The following is a 6,000-nucleotide window of genomic DNA, read 5'->3' on the forward strand; positions in this document are numbered from 1 at the left end:
CCTCCATATGTCGGTGACGTCCCCTTCGTTGTGAGACAGGAAATTTTCCCAGGGAATAAATAAAGCCAGGTGTAACACAGAGTTCCTGGACGAAGGTCAGAGGATTCTGGTGTTGTAGGGATATAGAAGAGTACCGTTTGACATAGACCGGGTGGTCCTCGCCAAGATCGTCGCTGATGTATCCTTGGAAGATTGGTATGGCGTACTGGTCGGCCTGCCGAGGCTTTTGAGCCCAACCATCGCAGATCGAAGGTGGCCCATCGAGAGCAATGTGGCATTTGTCTTCTTCCTTGCCGTTCCATCGAACAAGTTGAACCATTGACATAAAGTCATACAGGCACACGTCTCGTAAAATAGGGCCTCGGTACGCGTAGGCGTCCAGATACAGAAGCGTTCGCCCCCCTTGTCTCAATGGCACCGTCTCCGGCGGTTGTTCGGCGGTCGTCAACTCAGCGGCCTGGAAACGGAGGTGTGGCCATAGGCGAAATATTGTCCAATAAAGTGCTGTTAGGTTTAGATACGACCAGTGTGGCACATTGGTAAAGTCTGTGGGGTAACCAAGAAGATGATAGCATACTTCAACAGCGGAGAGCTGTCTCTCGGAAAAGATCCTATTTGCTGCTCGCATCAGGAATTGGCGGCTCGCATTCAAGAAGGCCGGTTGCCTCTGGTTATGTAAAGGCGAGTCGTTTGGTGCATTTGACGTAGATTGGTTAGATTCACTGAGTTGGCGAGCCACCTCAGCGGCAAGAGCAATGCGCTTCCATACGGGCGTGTCCAATTTAGTGGCGTAGTTGGTGATGTAATACACCATCGCCAGCCCTTTGGTTCTGGTTAAGATCATAGAGATGTCATGGTTATGGCGGAGACCAATTGCCAGGGACTTGTTGTAACGATTGACGAGGGGATGATTTCGTCGAACATGGAGTAGGCCCTCTTTATCGAACATTGTTTTCTCGACAATTTTCCATGGTGCCCTGAAGCGGCAGAGTGTTCTTTTGTGAGGGTTCGTGTCTCCTTCGACGATCCCTTTCAGGGAGTACTTGAGACAGGTGTAGGTGTGACAGTGCACCTGGCAACAGTACGCGATGTAATTGGATTCCTCCTCGAATGCCCTGGCAAGTGCCGAGTTGCTAGCAATAGTTTCTTCCACCGGGTGTATGGGTTTCCTGTGCTGTCGAATGGCCCGTCCCGCGTCCTCGTCTAGGCACTCGTGGAAGACCGAGTCTACGTACCGGATAACTCGATCTCTGTATGCCCGTTCGTTGGGACTGGCCATATCGTTCATTAAATTGGGCAATTGCAAGTTGCCATCTAGCCATAGGAGTCCATGCAAATGTAGGCTGCCGCGCTCATTTGTCTCGATGGCGGTGTAGTAGTGGCTAACCTTTCCGAAGATCGATTCCTGGCCTGCTTTAACGTACTCCTGAAAGAACAGAGATACCTCTCGATGAAAGAATATAGCTGCACTGACCGGATCTGTGGTGCTGAGAGCAATTCTGTCGTATTTTTCCCGAAGGTCAGCCAAGAGCTGCTCTGCGGCCTCGCGGTCATGAAGTCTGTGGGCGGCGAGCTTCATCTTCACTGGATTATTGATATCATTGGGGCTGATGGTGATCCAAATTGCAGGCATGCCAGTCCAAACATCAATTGCTTGTATCTTGCGGCGCATGAGCAACCGAGACTCGTTTGAGAGTGGCTGGGCGTGACCAAAAATGGAGAGCTCACGGAGTAAGACTGATACATCAGGATCTGACGTAGTCCTCGTCTCTCGCATCTCGTCTTGAGCTCTCTTCAGCCGATCTTCCGTCAGCCTTGAGTAGGCTTGCTCAAGCCTGTGGAAGGAGTCTCTAGTGACACGGACCATGCTGATGCGTCGGTTGGATGAGCGGAGTAGGGTGTTAAATACCAGGAAACAAAAGACGGGATGCGTGGCAAACCGGCCACCATGACGCTGTAACACGTATCTAGCCCAGTACTGCAGCGAGTGACCGGGAAGCAATTCAGCGGGTCCTTGTTGCAATATATGGCAAGAATCTGGCTTCGATTTGGGGCCGCCCTTTCCCCACGGGAAAAGGCTTGGAAAAGTTCGAGGGAAGAAATCCTCATGTAAACTGTCCGCAAAGTCCGCGCCTCGCTCTACCTGGACGAATGGTTGACCTTGCGCAGACTGGACCTGCATAGCATACGGTACTGAATCTCGACGTCGCTCTGTATTTGGATCAACGACATCAGCCAGGAATGATCACTTATCGTTCTCCGCGAAGGTAGCCGGCCCGTCAAGGGGGAACATGGCGGATGCAGAAGTCTCATAGACGGCATTGTTTCGCTCTGTGGTGGCCGCGGGGTCGAGTGCAGGAGCCGTTATCTCATCTAGCAGAGATTGAGCTTGAGCAGTTGATGGAGCGCCGCCCGAATCAGAAGATTCACCGGCTACAGCAGAATTAATCGAGTTAACGAGATCTTCGATGCTGTGGAAACAGCCTGCTTCCAAGCCTCGATCCGTGTCCGGGACAATATGGTCGGTTTGGGTTCTCTCAACGACTGATGGCTCCTCTCGCCGCATGAGATCCATGATGGCGGTCGGAACAGTAGATCCGTCCGCATAGCGCCATCTGCCGATTTCAGCTTGGTCGATGGTAATGTTTTCGTAAAGAGGATTGTTCTTTTGGAGCCATTCCAGGGCTGTTGTCACCTTAGACCTGCGCACCTGAAGCAGGTGTCTCACATCGGTTGGGCCGGGTTTACCTGCGCCGCTCCAGGAAACGTGTATGTTCTCGATAGCCTCCAGCAATGGATGGGGGAGCACCGTAGTCACAAGGTCCTCTACTTTGTTTGGAAAGACTAATATATGGCCTTTCACATGCTTGCGATAGTTGATTCCGGAACGTGCATTGTCGTCGACTGTGTACTTGGTGATGTAGCCAAAAGGCGTATGAGGGGCAATAAGTCTTTCTTCCATGGGAGAGAGATCATCAAGCTCCGGCGGATACCTATGCTCACAACCGATGGCCATGTTATTGACCGAGCAGGCTCTAGGCAGCACTCTGCCGCCGAAACCTGAGTGACAGTCGTTGCACACGTTGACCATGGCGCCTTGCTCTCGGGGGAGACACACCTGGCACGCCTGGATGGACCTGGTCGCCTGTAGCAAGAACGGTGATAGGTAAGTGGCCCATTGGACGGCGTCAAGATCGCGCGGTGGTGTCTTTCTATAGCAGAAGACGCAGTGCGAAATTGGCAGCGTCTGCTCGTCTGTAAACGCCTGATAGAAGGATCTAGGAGCGTCGACCTGAATGCGAAAGGGAATCTCGTTGCACCAGGACCTTGTGATTGAAGCCTGCTCCTTGGCACGAAAAGAATTGTCACGATGCCGTAGAACGGATTCGATAGAGTGTCGCTGCTGTTGGATCATCTCCGAGGTAGGTGGAGGCCGCTTGGGCGAACGTTTTGCCTGTGTTGGTGGCGGAGTGGGGGGGGACTGCCCATGTTGTTCATCTGTCGGAGGTGGAGTGGTCGGCGGTTGGGCGTGAGGTATATGCTGGTTGCGATCTCGACGGCGTTGGGCGCGTTCTTCGTCACGTTGGCGATCTAAATCGCGCAAGACACGGAGGATTTCATCGTGTGGCACTCTGACGATGGGTGAGCGGCGACGGCAAGGTCGCCGCTGCTGTGCCCGACGTGATTCAATACCTCTCAACGTGCGGCGAACCTCCTGTGGAGAAAGGGTGGCCGGTGGCTCCTGCGGCATTGTTTGACAACGGCGCGAGCATTGTTGTGGGTGAGTCGGCTGGCCAAGATTCCGAAGTGCCGATGAAGTGGTTCGGTCGATATCAGGCAATCTGTGATTCTTGAATGATACGAATTGCAGGAAATGGCGGTCAAAGTGGGCGGGAAGCTGGCAAAAGAAACGATTTTCCATCATGCTCCGTACGATTGGATAGCCCTTGCTCGGCTAGGATGCTGCATTTGCGGCCTGAGAGGGGTTCATGAATGTCAGACCTGGAGCGCCTCTATGGAAGACTGGGAACCTCGATATTCGAGTATGGGGCAGAGGCAACATTTAGAAATGTATTGGGTATTGTATCGGAAACATAGAAGCGTGGACTCGGCGACCTCTGACAGAGGCTCTGGAACTGGGCGGAGAAGTGGGGCCGTGGCAGACCGGTCCGGAGGGCCTCGGGGGGGAAGGGCGGGGGGAAAGCGCGGGGGATGGACGATGCTGTGGCTGAAGATTATAATGTGAGGTGAAGGGGGGAGTAGGTGGCGGTGAAGCAGTGGCTGGAAGGGCACGGACCACCATGTGGTCCGAGTTTACCAAGGGGGCGGAAGAAGGATCCTTTCGTCTCTTCGTTCCTCAAGGCACTCCCCCGCCCACAAGAACTTCAGGTTCAAGCAATAGAATCAACAGTTCTGGCCTCATCGTTGACTACGGGAACCCCCCTACAGTCCACGCGGGCGAGGTGCCGTTCACCGAAATGTAGACATGGCTCGAGAGGACCGCGTGGCCGTATAAGAGCGTAGATCGCCAACTGCTCCACTCTCTGACGATGCGGCCGCATAGACGAGATCGTGTTTTGCTGCTATCGGGGAATTCAGTCCGCCCGTCTTGCCGCAGTTGGACTGTGCGATGCACACTCGCTAGCGCGACCCCAAGTTGCCCCGCAAACGGCGAACACTGCGCCAGCTAGGCCCTTCACTCGAAAACGCTCGCATCGAGCCGAGCAAGACCCCTTTGCCGGGCGACTCGTCGCTGACATGGCGCGCTCCAAGGGGAAGCAAATGCCGTATGAAACGACGCCCTTGACTGGTGAGCACGGTGAGCACGGCGAGCACGTTGGGGGGCGACATCCGTGCCTTGGACTGAACGCAGCCCACAACCCAAGTCTTTGCGCTCGGAAGGTGCCAGGCTGGTGCCCGATAACCGCGTCCCTCACAACGGCAATTGGTAGCCTCAAAGATGACGTCCAAAAGGGTGACTGAGTTAGATTTTTGGGGTGAGCATTGAGGCTTTGGTGAACAAGCCACAGCGACGATTGTCTGCTTCTTCCCGCCCAGCAGCTCGTGCATGTGACTACATGCTGTTGGAATGCCCCAATGGCTTGGCGGCTGACAGCAACCAATGACCAACGCTAGCAATCTGTTCTATTAGTGCAACATGGCTGACACACAGATGGACACGAGGCTGTTGTTAGACTCGCGATGGCACTTGTGAAGGCAATTGTGAATGTTTCGTCAACTTGAACTCCGGTATACTACACTCTACAGACAATCCAAAATCCGTCTTTCACTCTCGATATGCTATGCTGGTTCTCGTGGAACCATAATCGGGGATGCAATGTTGTAATGAGCACCGACATGATGGCCATCGGTATGCTATCCAAAGCGATAAAGACGCACTCCTTGGAGGTAAGAGGACCGTTGAATCCTTCGCTGAGCTCGAAAACTCTCCAAATGGAGCGAATCAACAGGCAAATGGCAGCAACTAGCCCCCCTGCGGTGGTCAGTTCGTCAGCACACCCCTGCAGCACATAGTAGCGAAACCCCCGGAATGCAAACGCACCTAGCATGAAGAATCGAGTTTTGTCATGTCTCAGTTTCCAGCGTGTCTTCCGAAAGATTGTGGCGAGGACTCCGCAGAATATCGTTGTGAAGAGGACCTGCGTGGCCAGTCCAGCAATCATGAGGTTCACGCCAATTGAATCCTCAGCATATATTGCAGCCAGGGAACCCCCCACTCCAATGAAAGCGAGAGAAATGAAGTCTCCCAAAATAAACAGCACGGCAAACACCTCTGGTCCGATGTACCAGAAACCCGTGAAACTGTAGTGTTGTTGAAGCGTCTTCAGTCCGAGGTACAGAGACGCCGATAAGAAGGTAGGACCGAGAGTCAAGCCGATGATGTACCTGCGCGCGAAGGGAAGAGAAATGTCTCTCGATCAGCCCCCAATTTCCTCGTTCACCACCGAGGCCACGGTTGGTGGTCCATCCTCGCCCGGC

The sequence above is a fragment of the Purpureocillium lilacinum genome (genome assembly GCF_023168085.1).
Source record: "Purpureocillium lilacinum CBS 284.36 DNA, scaffold_4, whole genome shotgun sequence".
NCBI lineage: Eukaryota > Fungi > Ascomycota > Sordariomycetes > Hypocreales > Ophiocordycipitaceae > Purpureocillium > Purpureocillium lilacinum.